This window comes from Buteo buteo, chromosome Z (genome assembly GCF_964188355.1).
Source record: "Buteo buteo chromosome Z, bButBut1.hap1.1, whole genome shotgun sequence".
NCBI classification, from domain to species: Eukaryota; Metazoa; Chordata; class Aves; order Accipitriformes; family Accipitridae; genus Buteo; species Buteo buteo.
Genome location: NC_134204.1, coordinates 87,711,088 through 87,734,731, shown reverse-complemented (window position 1 = coordinate 87,734,731; position 23,644 = coordinate 87,711,088).

Here is a 23,644-nt window from a genome sequence, read left to right as displayed (position 1 = left end):
GGCTGCAACAAAAGCAGCGTGACCAGCAGGTTGAGGGATGTGATTCTGCCCCTCTTCTCTGCTCTTATGAGACCCCACCTGGTGTACTGCGTTCATCTCTGGGGCCCCCAACATAAGGACATGGACCTATTGGAGCAAGTCCAACAGAGGGCCACGAAGATGATCAGAGGGCTGGAGCACCTCTCTTATGAAGACAGGCTGAGACAGTTGGGATTGTTCAGCCTGGAGAAGAGAAGGCTCTGGGGAGACCTTAAAGCAGCCTCCCAGTACCTAAATGGGGCCTACAAGAAAGATGGAGGAGGACTTTTTACAAGGGCATGTAGCGATAGGACAAGGGGTAATGGATTTAAACTGAAAGGGGGTAGATTTGGATTTGATGTGAGGAAGAAGTTCTTCACTGTGAGGGTGGTGAGTCACTGGCACAGGTTGCCCAGAGAAGTTGTGGCTGCCCCATCCCTGGCAGTGTTCAAGGCCACGTTGGATGGGGCTTTGAGCAACCTGGTCTAGTGGAAGGTGTCCCTGCCTATAGCAGGGGGAGTGGAACAAGATGGTCTTAAGGTCCCTTCCAATCCAAACCATTCTGTGAGAAGGGGACTAATAGGACAAGTCAATAACTGGCTGTGGAACTGGTGCTGGTGACAGGGTTTTGGGTTCTGTGACCATGGGACCTTTTTCACAGGTCAGTATCTGTTGGGGAGAGATGGGATCCATCTCACCAAGTGGGCAAAGGTACCTTAGCCAGCAGGGTGGCTGACCTGGTAAGGAGGGCTTGAAACTAGAAATCATGAGGGAGGGAGAGAGTAACCAGCAGCCCTGTGAGGGAGTGGTGGACAGAGCTGATGAACAAAGGGCATGGGGTGACGTGACAGGAAGAGAACACAAACCAAATGTGGCTTCAGCAGGATCACCTCCAGCACTTGCATATAAGCAATGAAGTGCCTACAAGGCACAATTATGGAGAAATACTGAAAAACCCCTTCTGAGAAAGCAGCATGCTGGGGTGCATCTCTAAAGTGCATGTACACTAATGCGTGTGGTGTGGGGAATAAACCTGACGAGTTAGAGATCTGTGTGAAACTGCAGGGTTATGATCTTGTTGGGATCACGGAGACATGGTAGGATGGCTCCCATGACCTGAGTTTTGCAATGGAGGAACTCAGACTGTTCAGGAAGGACAGGCTGGGAAGATGAGGAGGGGCAGTTGCCATTTATGTGAGAGAGCAGCTGGAGCTCTGCCTGGGGAGGGATGAGGAGCATACTGAGTTTGTAGGTTAGGAGTGAAGAGAGGACAGGTACAGGGGGCATTGTAGTGGGTGTCTGCTCCAGGCCACCCGACCAGGAAGAACAAGCTGATGAGACCCTCTACAGACAGGTAGGAGCAGCATTTTGGTGACAGGGTTTTGTGTTCTGTGACCATGGGACCTTTTTTACAGGTCAGCACCTGTTGGGGAGAGATGGGATCCATCTCACCAAGTGGGCAAAGGTATGTTAGCCAGCAGCATTTGCAGGCCCTGGTCCTCATGGGGACTTCAACTACTCCAATATCTGTCTGTTGGAGGGACAACACAGAAGGACATAAGCAATCCAGAAGCTTCCTGGAGTGCATTGACAATAACTTCCTCCTTCAGCTGATAGAATAGTCAACGAGGAGCTCTGCTGGACCTCATACTGTCCAACAATGATGGGCTTGTTGGGAATGTGAAGGTCAACACTTACATCACCCAGAGGCAGACTCCATTCAGGGTATGGCTCTGGATAGTTTGTGACCTGCCTTCGGCTTTCAAGCAATTATCTTTGGCTCCATTAAAACCTTTCAGAAAGGCATGGATCTGACACAGAGTAAGTCCCAGGAGCACTGGGCAAGAACATGTCTCACATCACCCACTGGTCCACAAAGTTCCCCATCCCTCTTGCACACCCTCTTGGCAGCTGTGGCAAGCTGTGCATGTAGCAGATGGTTCCAGTGGCCACCTCATCCCACGCTGAGCTCCAAGTCCAACTGTGTCCCATGGACTCCTGGTTTTTCATTTTATGTCAAATGACTTCTTTATATCTCCCCACTGACATGCCAGTTTTACAGCTGGTGTCTATACTAGCCTGCTAACGCTTATCTCTCATGATGATTTTTATAAATATTTATGTACATCCTGTTTATTAGTTAATATTAATACAAATGCTATAAAGCATCATCACTGACATTTTGATGTCATCCTTTAAGTGCATTCTACCTCCTGATGGTTTGAGTGTGCATCAAGGCGCAGAGGGCATCTGTAAATCTCTCCCAGAGCATAAAGGGATGCAGCACTGGGAATGTGCCAGTGCTGGTTTTTATCTTTCCTCCCCAGGCTCCCTCTGTGGTCAGATCATCCTTTGGTCAGGCAGGGACCTCAAAATCCATGGATGTCACAGTTTGCCTTTTGCGAGCCAGGCCCTTCATCAAGAAGGGGGATTCCTTCAAAGAGTCAGGTTCCCAAATAATAAGAGAAATGGAACAACACAGTTGTCATTTTTCCCCTTAGAAGAACCACTCGAGCTGTCCCACTGGTCACTTGAGGACTGCACAGGAACCTCTCACACCCTCCTGGAAGAGCCACACAACACACAAGTCCATCTGTGTCTGCTTTTAGAGGAACTGTCCCTGTTTGCTGCACTTGCGGATGAATGGTGAGCATCTGCCTGGCAATGATCCAGCAGGGAGGCAGATGATCCACTGCACATGCAGACATGTCAGATTTAAGGATTTGCAGAGTAAAGTGAAGCTTGTGTTAGGCAGGAAAAGCCAAGCAACTGCAAGCAAAGAGCCACTTTATGAGGTTTTGATGGAAAATTTTGGGTCAGAGAAGCAGTGTCAGGGGTATCAGGAAAGGGATCCGTGGAGGGCAGAGGTCATGCCAGAGTCCTTGGCATCTTCCCATGGTTGGCAGGGACCCTCGCAGCAGGGTGCACACCAACAGGCTGCTGAGATCCCTCTTACCTGGATCATTTCTCAGCTCTGCTACACTGCTGGTTCTAGCCCCAGTGCTCCCGGTGGTCTGCCCCCTTCTCCAGGTTCATACTGTGATGGTCCATCCCTGCCTGCCCAGCAGCAGGGCAGCGGGAGTCCCCTTTTCCCCCTCGGCACCCTTCGTCCCAACAGGCAGGGTGCATGCCTGCAGGATGCTGACCGCAGGTTGCAGGCAGGTGCCTGCCTGCATTTCTTAATGTTTCTGCTGGGCAGTCCGAGCTGGAGAGCCCTGCTTAGTCCTGCAGGACTTCCCTACAGGGTCGGAGGTACCAGGGCACCTCCAAGGTGCTTCAGCAGGAGAAAGAGCTTCAGCACCAACCCAGGCACTGCTCAGTGCTTTCTTTACACAAGGCTGGTCCATTATGTGCACACACACACGTTCCACATGTGCACTTTCTACCCAATGCCTTGTGCAACACAACTCCAAGCGGCATATGGGAGCTGAACCCACCTACCCCACAGAGGGATGCTCACAGCTGTGGGTGCAGGCAGTGCCAGCAGCACATGTCCTGGGGGAAGCCCTGCTGTGGCTAAAGTGGCTTGAGAAGGTAATTCAGGCAGTGACGGACAAACCAAGATGTCAGCCTACGGAAGACAGTCACCATGCCTCCCCAGCAGGATACACGAAAGGAGGAAATTCCCAAATACAGCGCCTGAACAGACCATGAGGCTGTTGGGGTCTGGAACTGGAGTGCTTGCTTAGTGTATGGACATGGTGATTAACCAATTAAAAATGCATGCTAAGGAACAATAACAGGAAAATGCCTGATGCCTTGCATACAGCTTTGATTCAGCTGCTCACAGGGGTGAGGACAGCTAGGACTCTGCATCCAGGCAGCTGGAGAGCTGCATCCTAGACTGCTGTTTGGTCACCCGCACCTATCCTGCTCCTTTTCCTAACTACCTTGTGGGTAGGTAGGAGTAAAGAAGCTCTTACAGGAAATCCAACATCAGATCGGATTATGCGGATAAACAAGGCTGGTCAGGGGCGAGGAAGGCTGGAAAAGGCAGTTTTGGCCAGGGGGTTTCCAGCTACACCCTTGGGAGGTGGTATCCAAAATGTCCAGGAGAGGCAGGTGCCAATGAGAAGAGGGCTCAGGGTGCATTACAAAGCCCTCACCAGAGTGGGAATAAACTGCACATTTTAATGGGAGGGGTGTAGAAAGACTACTCGTCAAACATTTTGGGTGCCCCAAACCATCTGCTGGTACACAGACTCGGGTGGGAACAAAATGCAGCGCCATTATCCCCACGAACATCCCCTGGCTGTTCTGGCTCTGGTGTAGTGGGGTCATCCTTCCTCACCAAAGGCAGCTCCCTGGCCCGTTACACCCAAGCCGATCTGAACATGTGCAAACGCCTCCACAAACGTTTTGTGTCATCAGCGCAAGCCACTTTGCTAGTTTCTAATGAGTATCAGATATAAGTCTGGTTATTGGTTTTACGTACTAAATACATAAAAGCTTCAGATGGAAACAGGTATTCTTGAAAGACTGAAAAGGAACTGTTCCACTGCTGAGCACACACCAGCCATTTGACAGCAATCTGAGCAGATGTAAGTAAAACTTCTGCATTTTTTTCTCCGTGAAGACCTCTGCGGTATCACACGATGGCTTATTACCACAGAAGCACTTTCGGAAAAGCCTGGGCAGGATGGGCACAGCGATGCCCATAATCTTCTCTCCTCTTGATAGGAACAGCAGCAGCGTGGGTGCTCTGCGTTGCTGTGGGCTCGGCACAGCGAGCTGTGGGTTGCTGATGGGGAACCGCTGCCTTTGTCACGAGTTGTCACAGTAGGTTGCCCAGACCGCGTGTCCCGGTGAGTGATGACAGAGTACGCCTTTGACAGCATCACGGTGCGTAGGGCTTGCCTGCTCCTTTCCCGTTTTCGTGGCTGCCCCAAGCTGCGGGTCCGGTGCGGTGTACTGCAGCTGCAAACAGCGGCAGGGCAGCTGCTCTGTGCCTTGCATCCATGCGCCTGCCAGCACAGAGACTTGGTGCCTTGCTGTCCTGTACCTCCATAACACTGAGACTCCACCAGCCTGGGGTGGGGATCTGTTTTAAATTGGAAAGTTATATTCTCTATTCTGCCAATCTGACCTTGCATAGCCGGGATCCTGAAAGGATCAGAACCTTTCACGGGAGGCAGATTTGAAAAATTTATTTCCAAAGCCAGTATTTTAGGGGAGGGGGGGAGGAGTTTTCATATTTTGGTGCTGCTGTGTGCAGGTCCCAGGGAAGAAGCTTGTCATTGTGTGTCCTGGTTTCAGCTGGGTTAGAGTTGTCTTCCTAGTAGCTGGTACAGTGCTATGTTTTGAGTTCAGTATGCGAAGAATGTTGATAACACTGATGTTTTCAGTTGTTGCTAAGTAGTGTTTAGCCTAAAGTCAAGGATTTTTCAGCTTCTCATGCCCAGCCAGCGAGAAAGCTGGAGGGGCACAAGAAGTTGGCACAGGACACAGCCAGGGCAGCTGATGGCAACTGGCCAAAGGGCTATTCCATACCATGGGATGTCACATCTAGTATAGAAACTGGGGGGCGTGGGTGTGGGGGGGGCATGGGTGTGGGGGGGATCACCACTCTGGGGCTACCTGGGTGTCGATTGGCAGGTGGTGAGCAATTGCACTGTGCATCATTTCTACATTCCAATCCTTTCATTATTGCTGTTGTCATTTTATTAGTGGTATCATTATCATTATTAGTTTCTTCTTTTCTGTTCTATTAAACCGTTCTTATCTCAACCCACGAGTTTTACTTCTTTTCCCGATTTTCTCCCCCATCCCACGGGGTGTGGGGGGGTAGTGAGTGAGTGGCTGCATGGTGCTTAGCTGCTGGCTGGGGTTAAACCACGACATTGTGTTGGGTTGATAGTTTTGCTGAAAATGGACATTAATTTTTGCAAAAGTTTCAGCTTCCTTCAAACCTACTGGCATCTCTGGCATTTTAATAGAAAAGCATGCAGCGACCGAAGTCAGGACACAAATGTTAGATGCCATGGCTGAGCGCTGGGTGTCCTGCTAGACTGAAGCTTCAAAAGAAAACAGAAATGCAGAAATTCATGCTTGGCCTGTCCAAGCCAGCTGAGGAGATGATGCTGGCATTTGCTGTTGATGGCTGTGCTCCATTACCACAGCTGCTGTTGAGGGATGTGATGGGGGTGGTGCAGCACAAGGCGAGCATGCAGGGGATGCACAGATGGACCCCGTGAGCTGTGGTGCAGTCCAGCCCCCCAACTCATGGGAGCAGGAAGGAAAAGGTGTTTCAATTGCATTCTGTCGTCGTCCCCCCCCCCCAGAGTAATGAATTCCAGGATTAAAAGGAAACCTGAGTAGCATCAAGTGAACCTGAGACCTGGAGTGAGAAAGACCCTGCCTCTGCCCATTGCTTCTCTGAGCTTTGGACCAGAGGCAGAGGAAAGGCAGCACCAGCCTAGGACACTTAGAGAAATGGGGAGATGTGTGTCCCAAATACATTAGTGCACACTTGTGCTGGCCTGCTTGCAGCCAAGGATCCCTATCCTAGGGAATCAAGCATGTCCAGGTGCTGCAGAGGCAGAACAAAGTGAAAAATTTCTGCTCTCTGCTATTGCAGTGAAGTTTTTTTTTCTCTCTGCAGTTGATAAGCCTGGGCTGGGGCAGGGGAGAGGAGAGGAGAAGGAAAGGCTCGGAGGGGAAGGGGGTCTCCTGGATACATTGGGACCTCTGTTGTGCACTGGAAACAGCTTGGGGTACTTTGAGTCAGACTGGAGTTTCCAGTTATTAGCACTGAGGTCACACAGACAGCTCAGCACTCAGCTCACAGTGCTAGGCAAATAGTTCCTGAGATTTATATCTGAAAAGGAACAAGCACAGTGTTTCTTCCCTTGCTAGAACTTTGATCAGGAACAGATCTTAATCCCTTTTGTTTCCTCACCTATGCTGAAACTGTAGCTGGAATAAAGCTGGTGGATTTTCTTTGCAAAGCCCCTTTGGAATGGAGGAGGTCTCTCCCATGTCTTTTTCAGTGCGTGTGTTTGTTAGTGGTTTTTTCCCAAGGAGAAAGCATTAGAAATCGTCCCATCAATGCTGCCAGTGATGCAGATGGGTACCCGCAGACCTCGTGGCTGTCAACTTGGCCTCAGCCCATTCCCTTCCATCCTGCCTCTTCTTGTAGGATGCTCAGGGCTCACCTCCTGCCCAGGGGGCTGGTCTGGCACAGGAGACCACTGGCTCTCCTGCCACAGGCTGTGCTGCGCCGCGATACTCAGCAGGGCAGCCCCGAGTGCGTGCTTTGCTGTGTCTTGTACAACCTTTGTGCCCCCCTCCCAAATAAACAACTTATCCCCATTTACTGTTTCCACGTCGGTCCCTGTTTTGCTGATTTTACACCCTAGTTCGGTCATTTTGGCCCAAATGCCTCTGGCACACTGTGAGTCCCTTTCAGTCTCTTTTCTGGGAGGGTGCGCTTGCACTTTCCATCATGCCTGCTAATTTCTCCTGGTTTTGCCTTGCTAGTTTAGCCCCCGGCTGGAGCAGGCCAACCTTTCCCCCTTCCATTGTCTGCAAAGTCCAGTGGTTTCTTGCTGTATTACCTAGTTTAACCTCAGGGAGAGGCTGGCAATTTGCTTGCCTGCCTTCATACTTCAGCCCTCCTTTCAATGAGGTCAATGCCATGTTTTAGATTTTAGCTGGGGTGGGGGTGGTGATGGTGGTGTGTGTTCAAAATAAGTTCCATAAGTGCACTGCAGGGTGCTCATGCATCTGTACCATAGTTCTCAGTGGGGAATTCACAAACTTGCAGAGGCAGGCATATAGCAGCTCAGGCTGCATGTGAAAAGGACCATATGGGAGAAAGTTACAAGACCCCTAACCAGGTATTTGTTAATTAACATAAATATTTAAGTTTTATAAATACATAATGTATGATATTATAATGTCAAATATATAAATATATATTTACATAAATATTTGTATGTAAATATTTGTGTGTGTGTGTTTTCCAACAGTCTCCTCTTGTTAACATTATTTTGATAATCAATAGCCTATGCTGTTCTTGTTTCATACAACAAAGTTTTCTAATGCATTCCCTGCTGGATAAAAATCCCTGGAGCTGGCAGTGCATGCTGCCCTTGCCACCCACAGCCCTCGTCTCTCAGTCTGCCTCAGGCAGAGATAAGTCACCTACAGAGCAGCTCTTACAGGAGCACCCCAGCATCCTCTAGACGGCTCCGGAGCAAGTCCAGATCTGTGCTACAGCTGGGAAAAAGGCTCCTCGGTGCTTAGCACCTGACTTGGTGCTCTGTTCATCCATGGTGACAAACTGTGGTCCAGCCACGGCTCCGTGATGGAACTGAACCTGATGGGGAAGGGCAGCCTGGGCACGCAGGAGAGATTTTGCTGTTAATGAAAGTTGCTGAGGATGCTGATGGGAGAAGAGGTCTCACAGCAGACAGGGACGTTGGGCAAATCGCTTCTGGGGGACAAAACCTGGGGTCGCCTCAAACAGCCTCCATCACCCCAGACCCTCTCTCTCTCCCTGTTCCCAAGCCACCTCTGTTCCCTGCCTCCCTCCCGGTCCGTCTCCAGACCGGAGGCAGCAGCAGTGACCCTCTCTCCTTCTACCACCCCCTGCCCGAGGAGCAGGACACGGTTCCCACACCGCACGGGGGTCCCGAGCACCCGAGGCACATGCCGAGGCTCCCAGGGTCCAGCCACCCTGTGGAGCCCCTGCCCGGTGGTCTGGCACAGAATGTCCGTGCCGGGAAGCTGCCGACCTCCGGGGAGCTACCTACCGCCTGCAGGTCTGGCGCTTTTATCATGCACACTAAGAGGAGACATAATCAATTCCCCAGTTGGCACTTTGCACTGAATACCCACTTTTTCAGTCTGATAGCAGGACTAAATTAGTTATTTAGCAATGAGACCCTAATTTAAAGTGAGCAACTGCCCTGACAAGGATCATTGTTCAAGGCCGTCCCCCCTTTGCTTTCAGATGAGAGGCCCACCAATCCCTGGAAGGTGATAAATAGACAATTAGAAAATAGATATATTTTGTTAGTTCTACAAAGCTCCCTGGTGCTGTCAGGCTCACAATAAAGGGGGCTCCGGTAAATTGGTGGGCAATGAAAGCCAGCTGTACGGTCATCACTCCTACAGACACAAAGCCATATGTGGCCATTTACAGGACATCCCTGAGAATAGATGGAGCCAATAAGACCAGAGGGAACTAAAAATACTTGACAAAGTTGGCTGCTCTTCATTTAACAAGAATAAAATATCTAATGGAGTGTAATGGAAGCCATCAATCACCCCTGAGTAAAGCACAGCTTTAATACTCTACTTTTAACTATTAATGCAAGTTTTTATTCATCTGTAATAAGTCAGAAATGAGTATCTCCTGTGTGCAGCACGGTGATGTTGTGCAAGGGCTAACAAATGGCATGGGCCCAGCAGCACTGCCACAAAGCAAATCCAGACCTAAAAACCAGGGGGGAGAACACAAACAAAGAGCACCAAAGGCGAGAGCAACCACCTCTTCAAAGATAATGCCAGATACGCAAGCCCTGCCTAGGAAATACCCTATTTAGGCTTGCGAGCAAGCTGCCGCTTCTTCTTTTTACTTATCAGGCTCTTTCTAGGCAAGGAGATAGGAGTAGGTGTCAGGGGAAGTCCTTTAATTATCTGGTTATTAGGGAAAAATGTTTGAAGTGCTTCTCCTGGAGGCGACAATCAGAAAGTCGGAAGCTCCTGACACGTCCTCAGCTTTGCAAAGCGGGATTGTAGCGTAGAGCCCAGCACTGGACCTATGCAATGTCACTCGGACTTTGGGCGTGAAACGGAGCCAGGTCACACCACAGTGTTTGCCCTCAAGGCATTCACGGCACGTGCATACCGCTCGTCACGGCTGTTCTAAGAAGCTACTTCCTAACATAAGCAGTCGGCCAACAAAATGCCAAATTTCATCGCAATAAAACCAAAAGATTTTGCCTTGTGTTACCGCTGCTATAAAACAGGACTGATCACTCTGTCTCTTGTTTGTGTGCAAGAGGCAGGCAGACAAAGCTGCTACAACGAGTGGAAACTGGTATTTATTAACCACGGAGCCATGGCCCCCTCACGAGATAAAAACACGCATCAGCAAGTCAGAAAGCGCTGGCTGTACACACGAGTGTTCAGACTCCCACCCCCATAAAGTCGGGGTCTTTGCTTGCATTTAAAGATGGCATATGCTGCAAGGTAACTGTCTGCTCTCTCTTGCCTATTTTTAGCTGCTTTCACAGGACGAGAATTGTAATTTATTTTGCAGAACACCAAATGTCACATCCTATGAGTACTTTGTTGTACAAAATGCAATATAGTAGCTGGAGAAAAGTGACCTTCCATAATGGAAGTGTCCTATAGAACTAATAGAAAATGATAACCAATAGTTTTTACCAGATAATTATATCCCTCTTCTAGAACAGTTTTAAAAGCCAAGGACATCTCTCTCCATAACATTGTGCAGTTCAGGCTTGTTTGGTGTGGGCTTTTTTTCCGCTCTTTCAATTCCATTAGAACCAAATTCATTTAATCTCTGGCCATGTCTAAGAAAATTCACATTGGTGTTGTCAGGGATTCAGATGCAAGGCTTAACCCTTTGACTCTGATCGACCAGCCCATCCTTTCTGTACGTACCACAAGCTTACAAGACCTACGCATTCTTCCAAATCTAGTTTAACTGATCTTAAATGTATTACATTTTATTTTCATGGGAATTGCTGACCAGGTAACAAGTACAGACTTCTTTATATATGGCTACAGCCACATGTGAATGCAGACTTTGTATCTCCTCTACCACTGTAGGGTGCCATCCTGAACTGAAGGCTCTTTTGTGAGGTCTTTTTGATCTTTTTTTGAAAGATATTAGCAGCTGCACATGGTAATGATATTAACTGAACTGCACTCCTCCTGACGCATGTTTATCCATGTCAGAGCAGACTAGTAATTTATTCTCTGGGAATGTACAAAACATTTTTAGGGGAAAAACCCCACTGTTTAATACGCATCCACTGTTCAGTCCCACTACACCTTACTAAAATAGCAAACATGCCTTCGTGTTGCAGCAGAATGAGGATGGGAAAAGGAACATGCTCACGGCATCATGACAGAAGTGGGCAGTCTTGCTTCAACAAGCTTAGCCAGGGGATAGAAACAAATTCCTATCTAGACATCACTGAAAATGTTTGAACAGCTTCCAAATAAGGGCCAGAATAACAAAACACAATGCGCGTCAACAGCCCCGTTTTTTCCAGCACAAATGTGTGCGTGTCTGGGAACACAAGACATGGAGAGGCTCCTGGTTTCTGTCCCAGATTTTCATGTTTTCCATGACACTTGGTAATACTTTGTTTATGGGGGAAAAACACCCCCACGTTATTTTCATAGAGCTGCCAAGTATTGCAACATATGCTTTCTGTCAGCAGTCTCAGTTACCCACAAGCTGCCCCGTTCTTGTCTGAATCAAGGTTTTTCCATTGCCTTAGAAATCCCAGTCATGTTATTGCCTCTCTTGTAGAAAAAGGTAAAAGTTTCCCTAAATTGCTCTTTCCACAAAAATCCAGGGCAGGATCTCAGAATGCTGGAGGTTGGAAGGGACCCCTGGAGATCGCCCGGTCCAACCGCCTGCTCAGGCAGGGTTACCTAGAGTTGGTGACCAGGACCATGGCCAGTTGGGTTTTGGACATCTCCAAGGTCAGAGACTCCACAACCTCCCTGGGCCACTGCTTGGTCACCCTCACAGTGAAAAAGTGTTTGCTGATGTTCAGGAGGAACCTCCTGTGTTTCTGTGTGTGCCTACTGCCTCTGGTCCTGTCCTGACCACCGAAGAGAGCCTGGCTCCCTCGTCTTCACTCCTCCCATCACATATTTATACGCATGGATAAGATCCCCCAGAGCCTTCTCTTCTCCAGGCTGAACAGTCCCAACACTCTCAGCCTGTCCTCACAGGAGAGGTGCTCCAGTCCCTTCATCACCTCTGTGGTTCTGGGAGGCCCAGCACCGGACACAACCCTCCAGATGTGTCTCACCACTGCAGAGTAGAAAGGAAGGCTCACCTCCCTCGACCTTCTGGAGACGCTCTGCCCAGGATGCCGTGGGCCACCTTTGCTGGCTTATGGTCAACTTGGTGTCCACCAGCACCCCCAGGGCAATTTCTACCAGCTGCTTTCCAGCTGGGTGCCCCCCAGGGTATACTGGTACCTGGGGTTGTTCCTCCCTGGGGACAGCACTTGGCATTTCCCTTTGTTGAACTTCATGAGGTTCCTCTCTGAACATTTGTCCGGCTTGTTAACATCCGGACAGAGTCAAAAAAAAAATCTCTAGAGAAGGATTGAATAACTGGAACTTGTGTTTATATCAGTCAGCTATGCAGAGATGGTCTTACCTGATCTGCAACACAGTAAGGGTGGAGCAAGAAGTGTCAATTTCCATACTCAGAAAAACACGCGCTGAGCACACATACCTGTATGTGGTCTGTATGGACAGTATACAATCAGTGGCTTGTCATGGCCCCTCGCTGGGCCTGTTGTGACATATGCTCCGTGTATATGTGCTCTGTCCTCCATCGGTGCTGAACGGCAGCCAAGCCAGCCCAGTTCCATGGGAAGGAGTCAGGCAGCAACAGGAGGTGCTGGTACTGTCGTCTGCATGGGAAGCCAAGGCTGGGGATGTTGATAAGTGTCCCTCTGACCACCCAGAAAGTAGAGCAGAAATCAGACCTCTTCTTCTGGCATGCGTGTACTAACAGCAAGGTGTGAAACAGGCAGCTTCAGCATTTTTCTACCCTTCACACCCAGAGGGTTCCCAGGTCTTCGTGTTTCCCAACAACTGACATGGGTGGAGAAGTGGCATCTCCCAAATGGACCTTGGCTGGGGTCTCCATCCACAGACCTGTGCTCAAATCCTCTCTGCTTCACATGCTCAGAGCGAAAACCTGAGGCAGCTCCTGGTGCCAGGAAGTGCTAAGAACCTAACACTTGGCAGTGTTAGGTTTACAGTTGGACTTGATGATCTTAAAGGTCGTTTCCAACCTAAATGATTCTGATTCTAAGAAGGCTGGTCTTTCAGGAGTGGTGCAAAAGAAGACCATACCACCCCAAGTGAACATCAAAGCAACAGAGAATTATAAAAAAAATAAAATAAAAGTTATGGTCCAGGAGAAGAGGTTGCAAAGGATGTAGGAGTTGCATTACTTTTTGGATTCTGGCACAGATACAGCTCCTAGAAAGAAGCATGATACCATTGCAAACCCGCATGGAAGAAAACTGCAACTTCTGCCCTTTCGACAGCTGTGGGCTTTTGCAGACCTGTCCCAGCAACCTCCAGCTGATGCACAGGAGGGCAATGGAGTCAGAGAAGCTGCCCAGTTCCGTGCAAAGGGCGAGATGGGTGGCGGGATGCTGCTGCCTGGTGCTGCTTGAGAAATCACAAGCCACGGGAGATGTTAGGAAAGAGGCAGTGGTGGCAGAGGTGCTTTCAGGAGAACCACAGCCAGCAGAGCGGTGGAGGCCTCCTGGAGAAGCAGGAGCTGCATGTGGTTGTCCCCTTGCACGCCGTGGTGGTCCCCAGGTGACCAGGAGCAGCTCCAGCCTCCAATTTCCCCAGTGCGTGCTCAGCGGGATGAAGACCACGGTGGAGGACAGCCTTCTCTCACACCTCCGAGGCAGCGTGGTCTGACCGGCCAGGAAGGGACAGAGCACGCAGAGATACTGGTTTTCTCTGGTTGAAAATGCAAAAGCTTCCGAAAAATATAAATCCATTTTAACTACAAACGTGACAAAATCCTGGTTGGCTCCTTTCAGTAGTGAGCTCAACGCTGAGATTAGAGAAGCTGCATCCAAAGTAATATTCAGATAGCCGGTTGTGGAAAATACAACATATTGCGCAGCATCCTTTGGGGGAAAGGTTTGGCGCACTGCTATTAAATGGAGTTCTACTAATTATTTACAAGGCATATCCTTAAAGATCCATTGTATGATTAAATGAACATAAAAAGTATTAATACATGAAAATCACCAAATAGGATGTATTTGCAAGGGTGGTTTTTTTTATTTTGTTTACATTTGATAGGACATAATGAGGCCATCTTGGTGCTAATTGTGTCTCTGCTAGAGACATGATTCAAGAGCACAGCCTACCATTGTTGAATGAAATTGCCCAGAAAAGTAATTGCTTTTCAGGATAAGCTTGTGCTCATTTATATGATTATGATTTGTTGATTAACCTTTTTTTCTTTCTTTCTGTTCTGTGCATAGTGAGCAGGTTCTTCTCCTTTTGTAACTTTATCATTTTAATAAACCTTGGCACACCAGCAGCAACCCAGAGATCATCGTGACCTACCCATGACCACCTGAGCCCTACTTAATCAATTGAATTAATTTACCTTACATAGTCCTTGATATTAAGTTTGATCAATTCCATCTGATACACCAAAAATTCACTGGCCACTCTTGTTATGTTTTGTGAGGAGTTTGTAAAAGCTCTGGAATTTGTCTCTTTAAGAAGAAATCAGCTTTTTCTCTAAGACAATTGCTAAGTGAAACCATATACATGAAAAGTTGTTAGAATAACTTCTTTTAGTAAAGGTAAAAAATAAGAGCAGTCATACAGGTCCATTCAGCCCATCTGGCTGTGACCGGTCTGGGATGTCCAAGGAAGAGTATAGCAAGATGGCAATCACTTTATTAATATTCTATCTGAATATTCTCCCACTGAGTAATGATTTACAGCTCATGAGCCTCAGCCACCTCATTTTTAGTGGGATGTCCAACTCAGGAACACGAAAAGGGGACAGGGGTATCCCACTGATCCACAAGTTTATAAACTGGTTGCAGAAAAATCATAGGAAAAAAAGAGAAAAAAAAGGAAGAAAAGTTGACTATACAGCTTAAAATCTGGTCAAAAATTGCAAGGTCACAGCACATTGGGAAAAGCCACACACAGAGGGATGTGGGACTTGAAAGCAACCTGGGCAACCAAGGCACCATCCCCAGCAGCCTGTGATGTGTTGGCCCCTGAGGTGTCACAGCAGCATCTCCATGTGGGACACCTCCATGGAGGTCACAGCCATCTCCAGAACCAACCCAGGTCTGCAAGGGACTGTGTTGCTGAGGGGGTTTCTTTTAAATGTTAGGGTGGTTTGACTTGTGTTTTTTTTTTAAAAATCATCCACTGTAGGTATATTGAAATGATTTCTCTCCCCTTGCTACTGCATCAGCTCCTTTCTGAGGGAAATCTGTCTGGAAGTCAAGATATGCATTTCGCTTCAGGTTGAACAAAATATCTCCCCTGACCCTGAAAACAAAGTCAAGAAGAATCATGTTCTGCTTCCACCCAGAATGATCTGCGGTGGCTCCTGGCTAGCTTTTCACGGGGAAGGGACACCAGCAGACCAAGCACTCGGATCGAATCCTGCCCCGGGGGAGGACAGGCATGGTCTTCCCGAGCCAGCGGCAGCAACAGAGGGCGAGCAGAAGATCGGAAAAGCAGGAGCCTTCTCCCAGCTGCAGGGCACCCCTTCCTCCTCCTGCCTTTCCTAAAAAACGCCTGTCAGCCCCTGAGCAAGGGGGAAGCCCCCAAAACACCCGACCTAATGCGAGCTTCTGCAAGGGGACGGGGCGGGTGTCCCTGCTGCTGCCCCTGGGTCCAGCATCCCACGTCGGACCGTGTGCCTTGCGGTACGTGCTGCTGCTTTTTGGGGGGGTCCACATCGGAGACCACTCATCTGACTCCCATGCCGCAGCAGGTCAGGATCCTCCCAACACCCCTGTCTTAGTGCAGCATCCCTTTCCTTTCCCTACGTGCCCGACAATCACCTGTCACAGGACTGTTTCTCCAGAACCAAGCATGTCTGTGTAGTGGCGTTCTGTTGTTTTTTTGCTTTACAGTTTTATTATGTAAGTGTGTACTGAACAGGGTTTTATCTAAGCAGCCCAGATCCTAACATTAAACCTCTTTTTTATCACGCAAGTTAAACAAAACTGAAAATCTATTACTACACAATTAATTAAAAATAGATGAGTTTCTAACTGCTGAGCTTTTAATTAAAGGAGAACCTGTATTACCCTGAACATTTGCAATAGGAGGCTGTAAAGTATCACTGCACAGTGATACTCAGAGAGTTTGGGAGTTTTGATTGCAGATCTCCACATTTCAAAACGAGGATGCCGCTACCAACAGCAGGAAGCCACTTTATTGTTCCCCATTTGGGAGCTTTGCTTTATCTTAGCTAAATTTCCCCTTGCTAGCACTCAAGGCCAAAACATCCGGCAACTCAGCTACATTTTCCCAGCTGGCCTATGAAGCCAAAACCCTGAAAATTACTACTGGCGCAAGGCTGAATATTTTCCACTACCTCCTTCTTTCCCAGATAGCTACAGGTTTTCAAGAAAACCACTTTTGACGGGGAATTTCAAACTGCAAATAAAATTTAATTCTCACAATTGCTAGCACCATTTTGCAAGGCCAATCTCGATCATCTCTCACTCTGAGAAAAGATATATTACTTTTCCTTCTGCTGCAGGGGCATCTTTACATGGTTGTGCCAGTTTCTGTGCTTGCTCCTATGCTCCTCCTCAAACTCGTGAAACTCCTCAGAATTTTTTGCTGTTTCCTCAGCCCCGTGAGCTCCCTGCCCTGTGCTGACAGGCACCTCCTCCGAGCCTGAATGCAGGGCATCCTCCCTCTGGCCAGACGTTTGCAGGGAGACCTAGCTCCCGCACTCCAGGAAAAGGCCTGATATAGGTTGAGAGAGGTCCCAAACCTGCTGCTGTACCTCAGCTCACCAGTTCCACCAGCATTCATCTCATGCGTGTATGAGCAAGCTGCAACCTGCCCTGGGGTAGACAGTGCTGTTCACACGTGGTTTTATGAGCATGGTGGCACATACCACAAAATAAAGCTGTAATACTGCCCAGCATCGGCAGTGTGACACAGGAATTGTCTCCTGTAGGGAATTTTGGGGTATTTGGTTCTTCCTTGGGATTGTGACATCTTCTGATGATCCAAAGGTTCAACCTCATCTTGCTGTTGAAGCCAACAGTCTGTCAATTTCTCTTCCTACAAGCAGATAAAACTGAGATTTTTGCCCTAGAAAGGATGGTCATTGTCTCACTTTTTTTGTTTTGTCTTCAGGAAAGGTGGCAATTAATTCAGAAGACTCAAGTCTGGACCAGGGGAATGGACAAGGGAGAAGGGGAGCCTGGGAAACTGAAATCCGTGAGAAGCAGCAGAGGACCCAGAGGGGACGTGGGATGTAAGGACCACCCGGGGAAGGGAGGCCAAGAGCGTACTCCATAGGGGGGCTTTGGGTAGGAGGCGAAGGGGCTTGGAGCTGCCATGGACCGAGAAGGTCAAAGACTTCTGGAAGAAAGGGAGAACTGGTGGAGCAGGCAGGGAGGAGGAGGAGGAGGAAGGTCAGAAGGGTGTTAAAGCTGTGGGGCAGGATGCGTTTGGAAGGAAAACTTGCTATCAGTGCAAAAAATAGTGTTGAGGGTGGAGAAGGGCAGACCGTAGCCTCTCCAGGGCCGTGATCAATGAAGATACCTCAAACCCCAAGAGCTACTGATGAGGACAGGGCTTTGCAGGTGTATCTGCCTCAGATGGACTTTGAAAACCGAGGTAACCCCATGCGAAGCAGGGACAGACAGCTTCCCTTGGGATCCTTGAGCTGGGACAGGTGCCATCTCCCAGGAGGCAGGAGCTGCCCCTCAGTCCTTCCTCCCCATCCCTCGGGGCAGCCCAAATCAAATCAGAACATGGGTAGTGCAAGAGACAAACTACTCGGTTGCTTTTCAGGAGGTTGTTGGGTAAATTTATATTTTACGTCATAATGACTCAAGGCAGTAGGAAGGGCTAAACAAGAGCTGCTCGTTAAAGCATGATTATTGCTTCTCTGCTATGGAAACACAATGAAATCTGCCCATTACTCTCAGCAAGACATTTTTTCCCTTCCCTTTCCTTCCGCAAAAAAAAGTTCCTTGAATTAAAGTCACCTCAAAATATAAACACACTTTATTTTCCCAACACTTGAATAGGCTTATTGTTTCCACCATTTATATTTAACATTAAAGTTTAATCATGAAGTTGTTAAGCATAAAAAACTATTAAATGAGTACAGAACATTAAAAAAATTAGTAAGTATTTCAGAATGAGCACTTGAAAAGAAAATTTATGCATAGAAACAATGGAGAATTACAATTAAGAGCTCTAGGGATCTGAGAATGATTTGTCCAGCCATTACACAGTCATTTCAATTTAAATTAAAATTGTAACTATTTTCTAGTCTACTAAAAATATGTGGTGTCACATTAAGAGTTTTAATGGAGCTTTCTCTAGGGAATGCAGAAAAGCTAGTTAGTAGCACATAAATAACTATATATTGGAAACTGAATAAATTCTCTGCCAAAAACCTAATATGATAAAAACAAAAATGACAGTGGATTATTTTATTTTCTCTAACGAAGCGCAGCCCTCACATTAAACCAAAGAAACTGTTCACAGGGTGTCGGAGTCTACATGATTTTGCCAGAACTGACTGACAAAAATAAATAAATGTCTGCCTGATATATTTTTTTTAGCTTGATGAACCCCTGTGTGAATTATGCTGAGTACGTTGTTCACAGACTGTGAGACTGTTATCTAACAGTACAATCTTCCCTCCTTCTTCTCTTAGAACATACAGAATAAGTTGCTATTGGGAACATTGGCTTAGTCAAAGTTTTAACCACAGCAAAACATGTTTTCAGAAATAGAATTTTTTAGTGAGTCACTTTATTCTTAAACACAAAGATCTGACTGAAGAAAATGTACCCGTGCACCAAGTCAAAACCAGCTTTCATGTGGACCTGGATGGCTTTTGCGGTCCAGCAGGTACTTGAGATCTGGGAGCTGCCTGCTGCTATGCTGAAAGTGAAAACCAGGTTTAATAAAGTACAGGACAATGTGTTCTGCCTGCTTTGCTCACCAGCACCATACTTGGATTTCAGAGAAACACAAAGAATCTGAGGCTTGCCCTGTCTGAACCCCAGCGCTCCAGGTGGGTTCTCAGCGGTGCCCAGGGATGGGACAATTCCCCTCCCTCAACCCGCTCCTCTGAGCACAGCCCAGAGAGACGTGCTGCCTGCCTTTGCTCCCAAAGAAAAGGGTCTCCCTCATGCTCCTGTGCTCAAAACATGAAGGAATCCACCCAACTAGCCGGTGAGTAAGTGCCTCCATACCTGTCCGACCAAGCTAGGGACTGGTTAGTGGGGTATCTCCTTCTACCATCATTAGTAATCAGTGTGAATCGCAAATAAGCACCATGCCCTCCGGTGCAGTGCCTGCACCTGCACGTGGGTGCCATGTGCCATGTGGGACAGATGGTGAAACCCAACTGTGAATGTATGGAGGTATTTTGAGGTCGTGGAAAACATCTCCTAGGCATTAAGCAGGCTTTGGGGACAGGACAGTATAACGCAAAGCTTTTTTGAAGCCGGTTTACTACTACAGCTCTCAAGCACCCAGAAGCTTTAGAGACTAGCAGCTGCTGTCAAATATATTATAATGAAGCAAATAAAATTTAGTTATCTGTCTCTCCCAACAAAGGTTGGTGGCATTCAGACATTTGATAAGCTTTCCATATGGCATTCCTGCTTGTTTTTTCAACTCTTTACTATTTTCCTGAATTACAGATGTCAGAACAGTAATTCCCTTAGTTAGTATATTGACTTCAATTAAGTAAAACAAAAACAAAGGGCAAGCAATTAGACTAATATCCTCAACCCTGACCGAGTCTGGAAAACAAGTCTGTGTGTTTTTTCTTTGTGTTAAATCTATAGCAAATCTCACTCTATAAACTCAATAACTAGCTTAGCTTCAGTACATAAACTTATTTTGATTTTCCCTTCTCCTCAAAATTTAATTGCATTTTTGTCTGCTCAAATTACACAGGTCTGTTTTAAACTTAACACAGGCCAGTTGCAATTTCTCTGTCAGTTTCCTATCACCCTCACACCTCACGGTCCACCACCTGCCTGCTCCTCTGCAAAACTATCCAGCAGGACAAGATCTGCAGAAAAGAGGCAGACAGAAGAAAAGCAATGAGAGGGTAATGTTTCCTATGAAAAATATCTTCTGTGTTATAATTTTACAGCAGGGACTTTGAAAAGAATCTTTACATCAAGTTTTGAATGGAAAAATAATTTAAACATGTGAACAGATGGGCTGCAGGGGTAAAGCAGGAAGGGTTCACTGCTGTCTGTTCCTCAAAGTAAAATCAACGTGCAACAGAGTTTTGTTAAAATATCAAAACTAGTCCAGTACTTCTTTGGGAACTGGTTTTCTAAGCAATACACAGCAGAACTGATCTGCACTTCTGAAGAGCACTTCATACTGCAACAGATAGGAAATACGATTACACTGGGAAGGATAGGGATTACTCCATGAATTACAAAGATAAGTGATAAAGAGATGAAAGGTGATCTGCTGAAGAGGGGAGAGCTTCTGGTAGGTTTTTCAAGCAATGGTCTGGGACTACTCTTGTTAAATATCTTTATTCGTGGCCTGGACACAAGCTGTACAAGATGTCACAGAAATTCACTGTTAGCACTAAGTTAGAGATGAACAAAGGGAGGAACTGAGAACACGTGCAATGGAAAGCACATGCATATCCATAGCCCAAAGTACTAGGAACAGTAGTTCTGGTAGAAAGAGGACAAAGAGTGTTGCTGTTGCATGAAGTCCATACAGGGACTTACAAGAACAGGGACCATCTGATCACCTGCTTTCAAAGGAAGATGAACCAAGATCAGCCTGGGGAGTACTTGACACCAGGATGATGAAATGGAGAGCCAAGAGGAGTCCCCAAGAACTTGGCTAATTCAATCTCACGAAACACATGTCAGTAAGTCATGGGTACTTGTATACTTGGACAAATGGCAGCGTTATGGAGAGATAAGCCTTCATCTTAGTGGTAACACTAAAAACACATTCATGTGCAAGTGTCATAGTTTAACTCCAGTCGGCAACTAAGCCCCACACAGCTGCTCGCTCAGTCCACCCCGGTGGGATGGGGGAGAGAATCAGAAGGGCAGCAGTGAGAAAAGTCGTGGTTTGAGATAAAGACAGTTTAACAGGGAAAGCAAAAGCTGTGTGCGCAAGCAAAGCAAAAGAAGGAATTCATTCACCACTTCCCATCGGCAGGCAGGTGTTCAGCCATCTCCAGGGAGGCAAGGCTCCATCATGTGTAATGGTTACTTGAGAATACAAACATCATCCCTCCAAACATCCCCCCTTTCCTTCTTCTTTCCCCAGTTTACATACTGGGCATGACGTCCCATGGTATGGAATACCCCTTTGGCCAGTTTGGGCCAGCTGTCCTGCCTGTGTCCCCTCCCAACTTCTTGTGCATCCCCCCCTCTGCCTCCTCACTGGCTGGGCATGAGAAGCTGAAGAGTTCTTGACTTAGTCTAAACAGTGCTTAGCAACAACTGAAAACATCAGTGTGTTATCAACATTGTTTTCATCCTAAATCCAAAACACAGCATGATACCAGCTACTAAGAAAATTAACTCTATCCCAGCCAAAATGAGGACAATAATGAACATAAATTAAATTTAGACTCTAAAAGGGGTTCCTAGCCAAGGGAATGAAGTTAGGACAGCCTCCTAGGTGTAACATACCAGTTGATTTCAAGACTCACTGATACGTGTGACTTTATACAAACTGCCTGCCTGCAAGAGGAGTAATCTGAATGCAGGGAAGCAAGACAAACCTGGTCCTGCATTCCTCTGTGCAGAGGCCTCCACAAGCTTGGCACACAACCCATGCTTCTTATCCACACAGCTCCTTTATTTGTTAACCCTTCTTTTTGCCTCCGAGTTCCACCTGAGATCAGCTGAAACAGACTTCCAGCAATCTCAGTAAAAAAAATTACCGATATCGTAGCAGGTTTGGTTTCAAAAAAAGCATAAATGAATCTTGCTTCTTGCCCATTCTCTGATTCCTATCACCAGATGTCATTCATTCACAGCAAGGAATATTAGCAAAAAAAGTCAGGATGGTAGCCTATGAAGGGGAACCTTATTTCACACATCAGAGCTTGTAAGACAACTTGAATCAATTATCTCCCAGTTGTTTTTAGCTTAAAAAGAAGGAAGGAACAAGACATCTTAATTACTGTTTGTCCTTTCATAACATCAGTCTTGTCACCATTGGGAGGAGACAGTTACACAGAATGTGCTTCTAAACAGTTGCAGTTCAGGTATTTCAGGATACTTCTGTAGTCATTCCTGAAATTAAAACTCAAGGAATGCAAAAGCAAGTGAACGTTTCAATTCTTCAGCCCCTGGGCTTTGCAGTTGTGATTGGTGATCTAAAACACATATCACGCTATTCATTAGCTAAACTGTTATCAATATGCCTTGTTCAATCAGCCCTTCCATCTTCTACCCTTATTTCAATTCAGATCAAGTTCCAGGCAGAAGCCGAATTCTTGGGGAAAAGTTTGTATTCGAACAACCAGAAAGCAAGCAAGCAAAAACCAGAGCTCGCACAATACTGCAGCGCTCCAGAAACATATCAGCTACAGCCCTTGGCTGCACTGCTGGCATTTTACCTGATCTCCAGCTGATACTTAGCAGACTCAAATTTCAACATCCCAAAACCGAACAGGAGTCTAACACTGCAGCTAGAGTCAGGTACAGAAAGCGTTTAAGTGCTGGTATGAAGCCTTAAGCACTAGTTTCTTAGAACAATGCTTTCATCAACACAAACCTTTAATTCATGTGCTGGTCACATACCACTTGTAAGATCTCCTGCACTGTGTGAGCATCACCGTTTACATTTCTATATTAGCAGTTAAAGGATGTCAGGAGCCTGGCTGCCTCCTCCAGCACATGCACGGTCGCATGTCCCCCGAGCACCACACCGGCATGGCCCCCCTGTCCCCCCCGGCCCTCTGACCCTACCACGGGTCCCCTGCTCGCCGGCCGGTCCAGCTCGGCACTCGCTGCAAACACGCAGCACTCGCACGCTCGTCCCACGGGCACCCCACGCTTGTGAGTCCCCCCCAAAACCACCACCAACCCTCCGCCCGCCTGACACCCCTGCCCAGACCTGGGGACTCCTACTCACCCACTGGCCGGGCTTCACGTTTGCTGGTGGATACACATGCACACCCCACGCACACCCAGTGTGGGGAGGACACAGACCCTTGCCCCCCCGCCCCACCAGCCGGCACCGGGCTCTGGGCTGTGAGCCCTGCACATCGCCCCATCAGCCGGCACCATCCCACCGACCCCTTCCAACACCCTGGACGCTCGCGTTTCCCAGCCTCACCAGTTGCAAAGTCCCGGTGTGCTGCAGTTACTCAAGAGTCCATCCACTACTGCCACTGACCAGGTTGGTTTGTTGTCTTTCTGTCTGTTAGGTTTGCATCCCTTTTCCCCCCACCCCGACTTCCCCCCTTTTCCTTAGTATCCCATTTGACAAGGTCCTCGATCAGATAACCTTACCAAAACAAACATTACCACATTCCACACACCCTTATCAATTAATGTGACCGATCAGTTCTGGTTCTCATTACTGCCTCTCTTACAATCTGTCAGTCAGGTTTGTGTCATTGTATGTTCTTGTTCATGTTGTCCCT